General features: G+C 41.5%; 1 protein-coding gene across 6 annotated transcripts in view; it reads right to left on the bottom strand.

The window, feature by feature from the left end:
* The window catches only part of PIKFYVE (phosphoinositide kinase, FYVE-type zinc finger containing), a 404626-nt gene that overhangs the window by 162690 nt on the left and 224187 nt on the right, over nt 1–17749 (bottom strand). The gene's annotated exons all lie outside the window — the stretch shown is intronic.

Raw genomic sequence — 17749 nt, 5'->3', positions numbered from 1 at the left:
CGCCGGTCACCAGGGCCCTCCTCCGAAACATCCGAAGCGAGACACCAGCCAATCCCAGCGGCGAACCACGATCCGACGTCATCCAGGGGCGTCCCCACCGAATTTAAAGGTCCTGCTCATCCGGGCGTCGCGCGTCAAAGGGGCCTGCCCCTTTGAGCGCCCCTTCGAGCAGCCCCCTTCAGACAGCCCAGAAGAATTGTTTTCTTTTTTCTTGGTCGTTCTTTAGTGGTATTCTCCAAGCGGACGCGGAACATCTGTAGTAAGTTCCCAACGCCTTCTGCCACGCTCTTACCGGAAAGGACATTACAGCACCTCGCATATACAACCTAAGCATAGCCTTCTAAACAGTCATGCTATGACCTCCAAGGACAGAAGTACCGCCAGCAACCGGTCAGACAACTCCATTCACACCTACTGAGGACAGAAAACTCCTCCAGCCGAACCAACAAACATACAAACACTTTCAACAATCTTCCAAACCTATCTTCAATCAGACAGACACCATCTTTCAACCATTCTTCTCAGACTAAACCTCCTCCAGAATGCCACTCATCATGCACACTTACAACATCCCAATCATCCACAACCAAAGGAGAATACATTCAACCAATACCACTAACGTCATACAAAAAAGAATTATCCCTATCATGACATCTCCACTGAACCAACTTCTAGGCCTCACGCTCCTCTCAGTCACCCTCTTCAATGCGCAATCCTTAACTAAGAAGACACATATTCTCAATGATTACCTTTTGGATTCCAACCCAGACATCTGTGCCATCACAGAAACCTGGTTAAAAAACTCGGACATAGCCCTAACCAACCAACTACCCATCCAGACATATGACATTTTCACCTTCCATAGACACAAAAAAAGAGGAGGTGGACTTCTTCTAGCCTCCAAGAAAGAACTCAGACTGACCGCTCTTTCAAGCAAGACAGAGTCCAAATTGGAAATGGGTCTAGTCAAGTCAAAACATCTACAAATACTCTTAGTCTACGCTCCCCCGGGAGTTCTAGAAACGGACCCGTCACCCCTTATAGAATCCATCGTGAAACATATTAACTCAGACCTTCCAACAATGATCATGGGGGATTTCAACCTCCATACAAACGCAACACCTCTTTCTGCGAGCTGCGAAGCCCTCCTCACCACCCTCGGCGCTATGGGATTTACTCAGACCATCAACAGCCCCACACATAAAGCTGGACACACTCTGGATCAAATATTCATCAACTCCAATTTCACTTGCACAGTAGAACCTTCCTGTACCCCAATCCCTTGGTCAGATCATTTCATGATAGAATCTTCCTTCTCCATCACAAACAGACACACACCGCCCCACACCTTTCTACCATTCAATTCAGGAAAGCATGTCCATCGGATACACTCAGCGATCAGCTCTCCAAAGAACTCTCTAACTTAGACCTAGCTAACCCCGACTCAGCCCTATCCTCCTGGCAAAAGATTACAGAAGCTGTTGCAAACAAATGGTGCCCTATAGTCTCCAAATCTATCAACCCAACAAAAAAGGGAAATCAACCCTGGTTCAGCGCTGAACTTAAACAAATGAAACAGACCTTACGCCATAAAGAAAATAGATGGCGCAAAACCCCTAACACTTCTACCCTTTCTACATACAAGGGATTCTTACATCACTACAGGATCGCCATTCTACAGAAAAAAAAGGAATACTATGCAAACAAAATACACCATTTCCAATATGATGCCCAGGCCCTATTCGCCTACGTGACACAAATCACCAAACCTACCCCCCCACCTATTCCAGATGAACAAGCTCTCTCCAAGGCTAATGAGCTTGCTACTTTCTTTCAACAGAAGATCTTAAATACCCTCGCCCTCCTGCCTCCAAATACTACACCTCCCAAGTCATGCAAGAATCCCCAGTCTCTTACTAGACCCAAATTTGATAGTTTTGAGTCAATTTCCACTAGAGAGATTGAATCCCTTCTAAAAAGGCAGAAACCATCAAGCCATCTGGCTGATAACATCCCATCGAGACTCCTGCTTCTCATCCCAAATGCGATCTCAGGACCTCTGACCGGTATCATAAACAACCTTCTAACGCAAGGAAGCTACCCAGACAGTCTAAAAACCGCCTCACTCAAGCCCCTCCTCAAGAAACACAACTTAGACCCTAATGTACTAGCTAATTTCAGACCCATCTCTAACCTCCCATTCGTTGCCAAACTAACGGAGAAACTGGTAAACACCCAACTCTCTGAATATCTTGAAGACCACAAGATCCTATACCCCTCGCAATATGGTTTCCGTAAATCACACAACACAGAAACCCTTCTCATTTCACTTACTGACCATATTATCATGGGGTTAGACAAAGGACACTCCTTTTTGTTAGTCCTGTTAGACATCTCAGCGGCATTTGACACTGTCAACCATACCATCCTGCTGGATCGCCTAGCAGATATTGGCATCTCCGGATCTGCCCACAACTGGTTCAAGTCCTTCCTCAGCAATAGGACTTTCAAAGTCAAAATAAACAACAAAAAGTCACCACTAACCAAATCAACTCTTGGCGTACCTCAGGGTTCCTCCTTATCTCCAACCCTCTTTAACATTTACCTCCTCCCCCTCTGCCAACTGTTAACAGACCTCAACCTAATACATTATCTGTACGCAGACGACGTGCAGATTCTAATCCCGATAAAAGAATCAATTTCAAAAGCGCTCACCCATTGGAATAACTGCCTTCTATCCATCACTAATCTACTCAACAGTTTAAACCTGGTTCTCAATGCCTCTAAGACAGAGCTGCTCCTCATCTCCTCAAATGAAATCAATATCTCCCCACCATCACCACACATCTCTCACATTACCTGCAAGCAGGTTAGAGACCTTGGGGTAATACTAGACAATCGACTAAACCTTAAGAAAATGGTCAACACAACCTCCAAGACTGTTTCTTCAGATTACAGGTTCTAAAACGACTTAAACCTCTCTTATTCTTCCACGACTTCAGGACAGTCCTCCAAGCGCTACTGTTCGCCAAAATAGACTACTGCAGCACCCTCTTCCTAGGCCTCCCCAAATCCACCACCAAACCACTGCAGATGATACAAAATGCGGCTGCGAGATTGCTGACCAGTACCAGCCGCAGCGAACACATCTCACCCATCCTCAGGAACCTACACTGGTTACCAGTTAATTTCAGAATTCTATACAAATCAATCACCGTAATTCATACAACTATCCATCATCATCTTCAACTCGACCTGGAAATCCCATTCAAACTCCACTCCTCCAACAGACCAACTAGGGATATTCTCAAAGGCACTCTGAAATTTCCCCCTACTAAAGCCTCACGCCTCTCGATGACCAAAGACAGAGCTTTTTCGAAAGCTGGCCCATCTATCTGGAATAGCATCCCATCAAATCTCAGAGTGGAGCCTTGTCTGTTAACTTTTAGAAAAAGACTTAAAACCTGGCTCTTTCACCAAGCCTTCGCTGACCCACCAGACAATCACTAGTTGTCCTTCAAGCTAACCCGTTATGGCAATTATACTCACGAATGGACTCTGACTCTTCCAGGTTAAAGCACCATTTAGCTTTAACCCGTATGCTCTATGGCAGGGGTCAGGAACCTTTTTGGCTGAGAGAGCCATAAACGCCACATATTTTAAAATGTAATTCCATGAGAGCCATACAATATGTTTAAAACTAAATACAAGTAAATGTGTGCATTTTATGTAAGATCACACTTTTAAAGTACAATAAGTCTCTGAAAATATTACACCAGGCCTTAAGACACCAATACATCTCCTATTAGGAAAACGGACCAAGTCAGGCTGCTATAGAGTCCTACACAGAAACTACATGCCAGCAGAAAACATCACCTGAATCACGTGCTGTCCCTCACCTAACATAGAATAAAGAGACCAAAACGCATAACAAGAAGCATGCAGACAAAAACTGAATTGGAAACTGCAACAAGCCAGAGTCTCTGTATGCAGTGTAACAAAGGAAAAAAGAAACATCACACATCCTTATAAAACAAATCAAGAAATATAAAATCATCAGCAGTAAAACTGTACTAACAAAAAGAACATATTTCGAAACAGCTGATGAGTGGAATATCCAATAATTAAAAACTCATATAAAACATTTCCAGATACCAACAAAATATTTCAAAATAGCAGACACAAAGATCCAGTAATGAAAAATAATAAGGATACAAAAATTTTTTTGCTCTGCATACCTGGGAACGTTTGATATCCAGGTGTCCTGAGATTGTTCTGAATTAGCAGGAGGTGGGGTGGTTTGCTTGGAACTTTCTCCTCTCTCAGTCACATACCAGCGCTCTCTCTCACACTGGCTCTCAATGACACACCTATACACACATGCTCTCAGTCACTCACATATACAAATGTTTTTTCTCTCTCACTTATATAGGCTCTTAATTACACATTTACACACATGCTGTCTATCTTTTCACGCTTACACACACACAGGCTTTCAATCACATAAATACATGCTGTCTTTTTCTCTCACACACAGACTCTCATTCACATGCTTACAAACATGTCCTCTCTTTCTCTCATTTACACACAGGCTCTCAATCACATACTCACATGCTCCCTCACCTAAATCAGCTCTCAATCACACACAGACACACATGCTCTCTCTCTCTCATTTAAACACAGGCTCTCAATCACATACTCACATGCTCCATCACCTAAACCAGCTGTCAATCAGACACAGACACACATGATCTCTCTCTTACTTATACACACAGGCTCTTAATCATACATACACATGATCTCTCTCACACACAAAGGATCTCAATCATACACACATACTCTTTCAAACAAACAGGTTTTCAATTACAAACTTACACATACAGGTTCCCAATGGTAAACTTACATTCATGCTCTCTCTCTCACAGGCAGGATCTCAATCACAGACATACTCTCTTTCACATATACAGGCTCTCAATCAATCATTCACATACATGCAATCTCTCACTCACACACACAGGATCTCAAACACACATGCTTGCTCGCTCATTCACTCTCCCCCCCCCCCCCGGGAACTCGCGGCAGCAGCAGCCACCTCCCAACGCTAACCTCCTTCATTTTCAGCCCTCGCGGAGGCGAAGGCGGAGTCCCATCGGCCGCGGTTGAAGATTTTCATTTTCCTCCGAGCCGCGCTGCAGTCTTCTTCCCGCGCAGGCACCCGATGCTCTCCACTTCCTCTTCCGGGCCGCGGGAAGAAGAGAGCACCGGCGTGCTCTCCTCTTCCCGCGGCCCGGAAGAGGAAGTGGAGAGCATCGGGTGCCTGCGCGATGACTCCAGCGCTGGCACCCGGCTGACACCCGATGACTCCCGCGCAGGCACCCGGATGACTCCAGTCGGCGTGCTCTCTTCTCCTCCCCCCCCCCCCCCCCCGCGGCCCGGAAGAGGAAGTGGTGAGCATCGGGTGCCTGCGCGGAAGAAGAGACCACGCTAGTGTGGTCTCTTCTTCCCGCGCAGGCACCCGATGCTCTCCACTTCCTCTTCCGGGCCGCGGGGGGGGGGAGGAGAAGAGAGCACGCCGGTGCCGCTGACTCCAGCTGTCCTGCCGCGTTCCGCCCGGGCTGACAGCATTTTAAGCCCGGGCGGCGGAGGACCGGGGAGCAGCTGGGTCAGCGGGGAACCGCGAAGTATGGCGACACTTGTCTGCGAGCCAGATGCAGCCCTCAAAAGAGCCATATCTGGCTCGCGAGCCATGGGTTCCCGACCCCTGCTCTATGGTATCACTTTATATTTATTTCCTGCCTTATCTTCTTTCCAGCTTGTTGCAAGCTTCCAAGTTCTCTTACCCTGTTGATTGTAACTTCGACTCATTCCTACCTATTGTTTACCTTTCGTTTACTTGAATTGTTACCCCAGTTATATTCTTGTTAATTGTAAACCGATCCGATATGGTTATTTACTATGAAGGTCGGTATATAAAACTGTTAAATAAATAAATAAATATTGTAATCACTTGACGTTGCACCCCAACGATTAACCACCCATTTAAACTATATCCTAAACCCAATTTCCACATCCAAGCAACAATTTTTTATTTTTATTGAACTGACATTTAATATTTAAAAAAATACTTAGCTCCCATTGTAGTGTTCCAAACGCCGCCCCAACATGGACCATGTTTCGGCTGTCTCCATTAGGTTAATGAGTATAGGTAAAAGAGGCGTCCGGATTGTATGTTGATACGAGGTGTCCCCTGATGAAGGCCCATTGCGTGGCGAGAGACAGTGGATTAAAAGTGTAGCACTAATAGTCTGATGACGTTGTCCTCATTTGTTAAATAAGTTTTTGTTAGTGGATGGTGGAAATTTTGATTTTTTCCTCTCTGTGTTTGGATATTGTTAATAGTGAGGGGAGTGTGCTTCTGATTTGTGATTAAACATCGATAGTCTAAGTAATTACATTTTAAATTATTACAGAAAAAAATTAAAGTTGCAGAATTTTAAATAGTTTGAGCAGAAATTTCCTAGAAATTCACTTTAAGAGTGTCCCTTCCACATACACACACCCTCATACAGGCTCCCTCACTCTCTCGCACACACATATCCCCTCATACAAGGCCCTCTCTCTTGCATACACACCCACACAAGCTCCCTTTCCCTTTCACACATACATCCTCACACAGGCTACCTATGTCTCTCTCTCTCACGTAGCCCTTCACACAGGCTCTGTCTCACACATTTATTTATTTATAATTTTTATATACAGACATTCTTAGATTAAAATGCAAATCATACCGGTTTACATAAAACAGAAAAAGCAGGAAAAAATATTTCCATAGTCAAACACATACACAATCCCTTCACATAGGCTAGCACCCTCACATACACACGATCCCTTTTTCATACACGAGCTCCCAATCTCACACACATACACACTCCTTCACAATCTCCTCATATAGGCTTCCTCTCTCAAACCCACACACACTCAAGCATCCCTCCCCCATCCACCCTCTCTTACCTTCCATGCTCTCTCTCTCACAATCCTGCTCTCTCTCACCCTTCCCCCCCCTTACCAACCATGCTCTCTGTCACCCTCCCCTCTCTCACACACATTTTCTCTCACTGGCATCCCCCCCATGCTCTCTCTCACCCTCCCCTCCCTGACACACATTCTCTCTCACTGGCATGCCGCGGGACGCGCTCCGTTTGCGGCAAAGATGTAGGCCCGGTGCGCCATTCACGACGAAAACCGGCGCCCCAGGCCTTCATCTTCGCCGAGAACAGAGCACGTCCCGCGGCACACGGGGGCCTTCCCTTTTCGCCGTGAACGGCACACAGGGCCTTAATCTTCACTGTGAATGGAGCGTGTGTGCCGCGCGTTCGTGGTGAAGATGAAGGCCCGGCGCGCCGTTCGTGGCGAAAAGGGAAGGCCTCCATGTGCCTTCCCTTTTCGCTCTGTTCGCGGCATGCCAGGGTCTCTTCTGCTATTTTCTGCGCAAATTCTGCACTCCGCTGTAGCGCAGAATTCCCCCAGGAGTAGTATACGCAAGTAAGACTGAAACCTTTGACAGAAAAAACTTACATGCTTGCCCCACTGAGATGCTGGAACTGGGAAGGTGAGACTCCATTTATGCTATGAATCACACATACATGAAGGAGATACTGGTAGCTAGGATGCATGAACAGGAGCAATGGAGGCAGAGGCATAGTGGTGATGTATTGCAGGAAACAGCCAGTTAATATAGTATATCTGGATTTCCAGAAAGTCACTCCTGAGAAACTTCTGAGGAAATTAAAAGTCATGGGACAAGACGTAATGTTCTATTGTGGTTTAGGAACTGCTTAAAAAGATAGAAAACGGAGAGAAGGGCTAAATGGTCAATTTTCTCTGGAGAAAAGTAAACAGTAGAATACCTCAGGAATCTGTTCTGGGATCACTGCTTTTTAACATTTATAAATATTTATTTATTTATTTATTTAATTTATTTTCCTATACCGATGCTCAAGACTAGGTCTTATCGTACCGGTTTACAATGTAACTGAGGGGAAACCAATTAACATCAAGGTAGAAAGTAAAGTTACATTAAACAGGGAGCATAAAACCTGGGCAATGGAAGACAGTACAGAGTTTAAACTAAGAAACAATTAGAGAGAGATAAATATATAAATCAACAAAAACTGTAAGATACAAAAACATAGGTTTATCCTAGGCAGTTATTAGCCTGGTATGTGACCTGGAAATGGGAATGAGGGAGGTGATCAAATTTGCAGATGACAATTATTCAAGGTTATTAAATCACAAGAGGATTGTGAGAAATGGCAAAAGGACTTTGCAAGTCTAGGAGATTGGGCATGCAAATGGCAGTTGACATGCAATATAGACAAGTGCAAAGTGGTGCACTTAGGGAAGAGCAATCTAAAATTATAGCTATACAATGCAAGATTCTACATTAGGAGTCACTAGTCAGGAAAAGGATTAGGCGTCACCATGGATAATATATTGAAATCCTCTGTTCAGTGTGCGACAGCAGCAATGATATCAAATACAATGCCAGGAATTAGTAGGAAAGGAATAGAGAATAAAAACAGTGAAATATTAATGCCATGGTGCAATCACACCTTAAGTTTTGTGTGCAATTCTAATCATCATAACTCAAAAAAGATAAAGCAAAATTAGAAAAGGGTGATCAAAATGGTAAAAGTGATGGAATGATTCCGCTGTGAAGAAGAGCTAGAAGGTTAACATACTCCAGCTTGGAGAAAAGACGGCTGAGGGGAGATATAATAGAGGTCTATAAAATGTGTGAAATGGAACAGACAAATGCAAATTTTTTAGAAAGTATGCAAGAGGCATGGTCATCGTTAAAAAAATAACATCCTAGAAACACAGCCAGATGTATTCCACACATTAAGAAAGGTGGAAGGAAGGCAAAAAATGATTACCAGCATGGTTAAAAGGGGAGGTGCAAGTAGCTATTTTAGCCAAAAATTCTTCATTCAAAAATTGGAATAAGGATCCAACAGAAGAAAATAGGATAAAGCATAAACATTGGCAAGTTAAATGTAAGACATTGATAAGAGAGGCTAAGAGAGAATTTGAAAAGAAGTTGGCCGTAGAGGCAAAAACTCACAGTAAAAACCTTTTTAAATATATCCGAAGCAGAAAGCCTGTGAGGAAGTCAGTGGGACCGTTAGATGATGAGGGGTCAAAGGGGCACTTAGAGAAGATAAGGCCATTGTAGAAAGATTAAATAATTTCTTTGCTTCGGTGTTTACTGAAGAGGATGTTGGAGAGATACCCGTACCAAAGCGGGTTTTCAAATCATGGTGAACCTTGAAGATGTGGTTGGCCTGACTGACAAACTGAAGAGTAGTAAATCACCTGGACCGGATGGTATACACCCCAGGGTTCTGAAGGAACTAAAAAATAAAATTTCAGACCTATTAGTAAAAATTTGTAATCTATCATTAAAATCATCCATTGTACCTGAAGACTGTAGGGTGGCTAATGTAACCCCAATATTTAAAAAAGGGCTCCAGGGGCGATCCAGGAAACTACACACCAGTTAGCCTGACTTCAGTGCCAGGAAAAGTGTTCTAAATATCAAAATCACAGAACATATAGAAAGACATGGTTTAATGGAACAAAGTCAGCATGGCTTACCCAAGGCAAGTCTTGCCTCACAAATCTGCTTCACTTTTTTGAAGGAGTTAATAAACATGTAGATAAAGGTGAACCGATAGATGTAGTGTATTTGGATTTTCAGAAGGCGTTTGTCAAAATTCCTCATGAGAGGCTTCTAGGATAAGTAAAAAGTCATGGGATAGGTGGCGATATCCTCTCGTTGATTACAAACTGGCTAAAAGACAGGTAACAGAGAGTAGGATTAAATGGACAATTTTCTCAGTGGAAGGGAGTGGGCAGTAGAGTGCCTCAGGGATCTGTATTGGGACCTGTACTTTTCAATATATTTATAAATGATCTGGAAAGAAATATGACGAGTGAGGTAATCAAATTTGCAGATGATACAAAATTGTTCAGAATAGTTAAATCACAAGCAGACTGTGATAAATTGCAGGAAGACCTTGTGAGACTGGAAAATTGGGCATCCAAATGGCAGATGAAATTTAATATGGATAAGTGCAAGGTTATGCATATAGGGAAAAGTAACCCATGCTATAGTTACATGATGTTAGGTTCCATATTAGGAGCTATCACCCTAGAAAGAGATCTAGGCGACATTGTGGATAACATTGAAATCATCGGTTCAGTGTGCTGCAGCAATCAAAAAAGCAAACAATGTTGGGAATTATTAAAAAGGGAATGTTGAATAAAACGGAAAATGTCATAATGCCTCTGTATCGCTCCATGGTGAGAACGCACCTTGAATACTGTGTACAATTCTAGTCACAGCATCTCAAAAAAAGATATAGTTGCAATGGAGAAGGTACAGAGAAGGGTGACCAAAATGATAAAGGGAATGGAACAGCTCCCCTATGAGGAAAGACTAAAGATGTTAGGACTTTTCAGCTTGGAGAAGAGACGGCTGAGGGGGGATATGATAGAGGTGTTTAAAATCATGAGAGGTCTACAACGGGTAAACGTGAATCGGTTATTTACTCTTTCGGATAATAGAAAGACTAGGGGGCACTCCATGAAGTTAGCATGTGGCACATTTAAAACTAATTGGAGAAAGTTCTTTTTCACTCAACGCACAATTAAACTCTGGAATTTGTTGGCAGAGGATGTGGTTAGTGCAGTTAGTGTAGCTGTGTTTAAAAAAGGATTGGATAAGTTCTTGGAGGAGAAGTCCATTACCTGCTATTAATTAAGTTGACGTAGAAAATAGCCACTGCTATTACTAGCAACAGTAATATGGAATAGACAGTTTTTGGGTACTTGCCAGGTTCTTATGGTCTGGATTGGCCACTATTGGAATCAGGATGCTGGGCTTGATGGACCCTTGGTCCGACCGAGTATGGCATGTTCTTGTGACATCAAATGAATTTACCAAGTAGTATATTTAAAATAAATAGGAGAAAATATTTTTTTATTCAATGCATAATTAATATCTGGAATTCATTGCCAGAAGATGTAATAAAAGCTGTTCATGTAGCTGGGCTTAAGAAAGGTTTGGACAAGTTCCTGGAGGAAAAATCCATAAACTATTATTTAAGGTGGACTTGGGGAAATCCACTTCTTATCCCTGGGATAAGCAGTGATTCTATCGACCTTTTGGGATCCTGCCAGGTACTTGTGATCTGGATTGGCCACAAATGGAAACAGGATGCTTGGTTCGATGGACCTTTGGTCTGACCTGGTATGACAAATCTTATGTTCTTATGATTTTTACTCTAATAAGGGTGAACATGTCTGCTACTAGTTTGCCTTCTGATCTCTTAATAGAGCTGAAAATTGATGCTATCCCACTTCCTACAGACCTCCGGTGTGCAACGGGAGCTAATCAAAACTGTTACAATATTTGAATCATTACATAAATTTGATGATAAAACACAGAAAACAATGTCCAAGATATATAAACTATTAAATCAGGAAATCAAACAAAAGCCTGCCTTCATGATAGCTTGGGAGACAGATCTGGGAGGAAATCTATCATTCAGTTGATAAGGATTTAATCTTCTGCACAGAGTACATTGATGGCACTGGAGACTGGTGCATCAACAGCAGAGAGAGTGAATGCATTGATGGTGTATGCTTCAGTGGTGCTGACCTGCTGCCAGCTCCGACTTAGTCAAACCCTGCATAGAGGTAGGAGTGGCCCAGGAATATGTCGAGGAGTGCGCTGGTTCCTACGCTCAAACCCTTGAACTGTGATGGATCTGAAGCCTGACTTTGCAGCTGGGGAAGCCCTGCCCAAGGAGCTCCTGCTCAACTTAGTTCAGAGGGTGCCTGAGGAGGCCCCTATTCTTTACGAACCTGCAAAGCTTGTCCATCTTCTAAGCCCTGTTCCACTGGAATCTAGGTGACATCTAATCACAATCGTAGCAATTGACTGTGTCATGATCCGGTCCCAGGCATTTGTAACATATCATGGCCATCAGGAATCAATATTTTGAAGCTACAACTAGAGGCAGCAGGAGGAAGGTTCGTCTCTGGCTAGTACATTGCTACACACAGATATTACAAGTCCTTTTTTGCAAATATGAAATTCATTAGCCTCATATGAAGATGCAACAGCGCCATTGTGTGGTGACAGTGCAGACACTGATTCCATCCAAAACTCTCTTTGGAATACAAGGGCATTCTAACCAGCGATTCTCATTTCACATTTGGATCCATTAGGTGATTTGCATCCAGGTCACGAAATTTTTATTCAAGTTTGCTTGGACCTCGCTTCTGAATATTAATCTTTTGTATGCAGTAACATGGTAGCATAGCACACACTCATGAGATGCAAGCAATATTAAGAGAATGTCACTCCTACTGTATGCAGGTAATAATCGTCAGTACGCACTACTCTGTTGCTAACAAATGTAGTAAATGTATCATCTAAGTCTTTTGATGGTGCTACGATACAATTACTTAGCAAGGGATTATCGTTTGTCCCAGTCACTAGACATAATAGGTTTTCTACTCAAGTTGACCTTCATAGATTTTTTAGACGTCTGAGATTGCGAGATTTTTTTGGACCTCAGACTTCTGGTTACTGTAGGGACAAATTGTATAAACCATCTAATTGGATGCCTCAGGAACCCCCAAATCCACTTATTGTGGCTTTCGAGTCTTTAGTGACTAGAGATGTTCAGGATATTGAGACCCATAAAGAATGGATTAATTATAATCTAACCATGCAGGAGATGGATATTATTAAACAACTTAGGGAGGATCCCAGCATTATTATAATGAGTGCTGATAAAGGAGGAGCTTTAGTTATCCAAGATGTTTATGATTATGAGACTGAGGCCTGGAGACAGTTACATGACACTACATTTTATGAACCCATTCAAGAGGATCCAGGGTATGATATTATGAACTGCATCAATGAAATTGTATGCCAAACTAGAAAATTGGGATTTATCACAAAAAAAGAGGTTAAGTTTTTAACCATTGAAAGGTTCTCTACCCCTTACATATATTTTGTACCGAAGATCCACAAATCCTTGCATAGACCTCCGGGTAGGCCTATAGTTTCTTGGAAAGGATCCGTGTTTGAGAATGCGGCTAAATTTATAGATAACATTTTACAACCTTTGGTGGTACAGATTACGTCATATGTCAAGGATACGACATCATTTATTAAAGACGTTGAACAATTTGGGGAGGTTCCGTTTCACAGTAAATTAGTGACAGCGGACATTACGTCCCTGTACACTAATATCCCGCAACAGGCTGCCATCTCTATAGTCGAGCATTCTTTAGATAAACTTACTATGGGAATTCATAAGAAAGATATGATCATGCAATTGGCAAATATTGTAATCTCACGATTTTATTTCCAGTTCCAGAGTCATATGTTTAAACAAATTAAGGGTATTCCAATGGGTTCTCCCCTTGCGCCGTCTATTGCTTGCTTATATGTAAGCAAATATGAAGAGATTCACTTATATACTTCTGAGTATTTCTATAAGATTGTACTTTACAGAAGATACATTGATGATCTATTTTTTATTTGGACAGCTGATGAACATTTATTAGCACAATTTGTCCTATATATGAATGGATGTGATTTGAATTTGCAATTTACTGTGCAGTCAAGTTATTATCAGTTACCATATTTGGACACTATGGTTACAATTCATAATAACAGGCTAAGTACTTCTATATACATTAAACCCACAGATAGAAACACCACTCTCCACTTCAACAGTTTTCATCCTAAGAATTTAAGGGAGAGTATCCCGATTAGTCAATTCCTCCGTTATAGACGTATTTGTTCCTCTAAAAATGATTATAAGATCTGTGCAGAAGGACTTATTGAAAAATTTAAAGAGAGAGGTTATCCTCTTAAGACTATTAAGCGTGCGTAGAAACGGGCGTTATACGCCGATCGAGACAATTTGTTCTCTTCTAGTTTTAATGATGACATTACTCGACCGATTTGCACACTTCCATTTTCAACTAAGATACATCGCATAAAACAGTGCATTTTCAAACATTGGCAAATATTGCAGGCTTTGCCAGGTTTCGAGGAACCTCCGATTTTTTCTATGCGTAGAGGATCTAATATAAGGGCATTGTTATCTAAGCCAGGCTACATTGAGAATTGTGAAGAGGGTGGACAGAAGAAATGTGGTGACTGCGCTGTATGTAGTAATGTTTTGGAAATTAGGGAATATCAATTACCTCATTTGCCTTATCCATTCATTTTGAAAGGTAAATTTTCATGTGTTTCCAGTATGGTGATTTATGCGATCTTATGCCCTTGTAAATTATTGTATATAGGACATACCAGAAGACCAATTAAATATAGGATCATTGAACATAAAAGTAGAATACGTACGGGCAAAATAGGGGCCCCTTTGGTAGCCCATTGGCAAGCCTTTAATCATGATATTGAAGCGTTAAAATTTTTTGTTGTTCAGCAGTGCTGCATACGCCAACAAGGCGATGTTAGTAACATTCTGCGAAAAGTGGAACAGCGATATATTTTCAGTTGGAATACTGTCCATCCGTGTGGATTAAACGATGCCATTGAATGGGAAGCTTTCTACGGTACTTGACAATATGGGACTTCTTTGCTAGCATCAGATAGACCTTAAGCACTTGTTAGATAGATTGTGTTAGCATGAATTTGTGTCATGACGTTCATAATTTGCATAGGTTTAAACTGTAGCAATAGTAGGGAAGGCGAATGCAGTACGTCACAGAGATTGTGCATAGGATTGTTGAGAATCATGGTAGGGAGGGCGAATGTAGTACGTCAGAGATCGTGCGTAGGCACGTTGAGGATCATTTTTGGTTTGGGATAGGTTAAATGCATTAGGTAAGACTAGCTAGCACGTCAGTGAAACGTAGCGTAGTCACGCTGATCATCCCATTGGTTATGGGATAGTTTAAATGTGTAAGGATAAGCGTGAACGGCAGGTATTTCACGCAGGAGTCGGCGTGCGGTCTAGTGATACAGGTTAATATCGGTATGGGAGGAAGCAATAACAAATCCTGTGATACTTTGATAATGCAGCGTTTAAAAACCACGGTAAGACAGCTTATTCAAAGTACGCATGTGTTGAGATTGTATTTCTAAAGATGGTCTTGTATATATATGTATCATATTACGCTGTAGGGAGTTTTGAATAGCGTATCTCTTGTGCCTTCTCTTTACATTTCATTGGTAGATATTTTTCATTGATATTATGTAGGTGAACAATCTATGAAGTTTGAAGAAAAAGTTATCGGGGTTGATGCAGTTGAGACTGCTTGTCCACTGGAAGCTATTTGAAGGATTGTCTTTGGACTTTTGGATCATGCTGAATTTATTATGAGCTTTGGGTTATGAGCAACATTTAATCGATGATGTGGTTGGTACTATATAAATGGTGGTGGTGCACAGGGTGTATTCACCCGTCGATAAAGAATTTAATTATTCATAGTTGGATTTGTTTATGTATTCTCTTTAGGATATAGAGACCGGGATCATGTGCAATTGATATATTTTATAAATCGTTGCCATCAATGAGATGAGTGCACACACTGAGAAGATTTGGGATTGAGAAGATGATGATGTAGTAGTACTTTTAAATAATACATTTTGTCCCCTGAGGAAGCCCAATTTATTTGGGTGAAACAGGTATCCTGTTGGGTGTATAACAACGAACGTGTATAACAACGAGAACACATATTCAGTGTGTATAAACAACGAACATATATGTCCAGCACACATACAATACATGATTGCAAATTTGAGATATTTTGTATGTAGGCGTTCAGCCAATATATAAACATTTGTATGATCTATGTGTATTAATTTTGGGGTAATTGCGTTGTGTTGGGCATATCAACATCAGATGGTATAGGTATATATTTATAGTGTTTATGTGATGCTTCATAGGTATTGGGGTGATTTTATATGTATGAATGGTATGAATGGTGACAGTATGTTAATGCGTCGTTGATGGGTTTTAATATATGAAGTTTGTAGCACATGTGGGTTCTAATCAAAAACATAAAAAATTGTTGGGAATAAAACTTATTTGAAAATTTAAGGGCATTAAATTTGTGCCGAGTCCTCTGTTTTATATTCTATATCTACTCCTACTGTATGGTCATCTTTGTTCCAGGGGTTCCCCATGAGGAAGCCATTTACAGCAAAACAAGGGCCTTGTTGGGGACTTTACAATAGACCTACGAAACGCCATAGCAGCCAAGAGAACTCTCATTTAACCCAGGATTCTTTATATAGATCTTCATTCTAAGGTTTTTTCACTGTAGTATCTGCAGGAGAATATGTGGAAATGTGTGATTATTTAAATGAGTTCATGTATGCATCTGTTATGTCCGTTTAGAGGAAGAGTGATTATAGAAGTACTTTTGTTTTATATTGTTTTTCAGTCACCAACTGACCATTTGTTGTAACACTGTGAATTATGTTGTCTGTCAGACCCAGTATTAGTTATCACTTTGTACAACGTAACATGATATAGACAGTATTTTTTCATGTATCTTCTTGTTGATGCCATTGCTGCAATGCCTGTCTCTTTGTAACAGCAAGTATTTGATTTACTGTGCTAGTTTAACTGACGTCCTCTCATTTCAAATATGAATTTTTAGTCCATATTGCTCATTTATTGTATTGATTTCAAGATATTAATAAAGCATTTTTTTAAATTTTCTCAGTCTCTTAGTGCAGTCCTAAAGTTATCCAACTAACTTACCTGGATATTGCTGAATATCGGCATTTATCCAGCTAAGCCCTAGATTCATCAAAATGCGTTAACACATTGATAACGCCTGCATTAAGAAAAAGGTACATGTTTAAGAAAATTTTAGAATTATTGCACCACACGGTAACTTACCGCTTCGCATCGGTAGTATCGCATGGGGCGGTAAACTTATTGCACCCAGCGATAAACCCTATTTTTCGCATCTTGCACAGAGAAAGAAAGAGAGAACCTATTTACAAGGCCCTAACAGTAGTGAAGTATTTTCTAATAGGTTGAGGTGAGGTGTTGCTGGTGGTGGTTTAGGGGCCAGTTTCTCATGTAGACGTACAAACAGCACAGTACACATTGGTGAAGATTTGACGTCATTTGGAGTGAGGAAAGTAGAAATTTCATCTTTGAGAGACTATGTTCTCTCACCTTAGCTTGACGGACTCTGTAACAGGATACCATCAAGCTAGGGTGAGATAACATAGCACAAAATTTCATCTCTGTGAGACTTTCCTCACTCCAAATGATGTCAAATCATCAATGTGTACTGAGTTGTTTGTACATCTCAACTCTACAAGAGAAACTGGGCCCCTAAACCATCAACACCTCACCTCGACCTATTAGATGGCCTTTCTATAGAGATATAAATAGTTGCACACTGTGAGGCCCTCCCCAGATGTGCTCTCTCTCTCTACTCCATTTCTCTCCCCTCTCCCTTCACAAGCCCAGAAATGGTCAAAATGCAATTTAAAAAATGTATCAGAATTTGCGTTATGGCCATTTCGGGCATACTGCATAACCTAACACCAGGAAAAAAGATGTAGTTATTTCCGGCGTTAAAACCATGCAATAGCATGCGTTATGCTATCACATGGTGCGATATTGCCCCTCATTTTACTAAATCCTGCCCAAACTCCTCTGACCCT

Source organism: Rhinatrema bivittatum, chromosome 6 (assembly GCF_901001135.1).
Source record: "Rhinatrema bivittatum chromosome 6, aRhiBiv1.1, whole genome shotgun sequence".
Taxonomy (NCBI): domain Eukaryota; kingdom Metazoa; phylum Chordata; class Amphibia; order Gymnophiona; family Rhinatrematidae; genus Rhinatrema; species Rhinatrema bivittatum.
The sequence above is the reverse complement of the archived record's forward strand: the minus strand, read 5'-3'. Positions and strand labels throughout refer to the sequence as shown.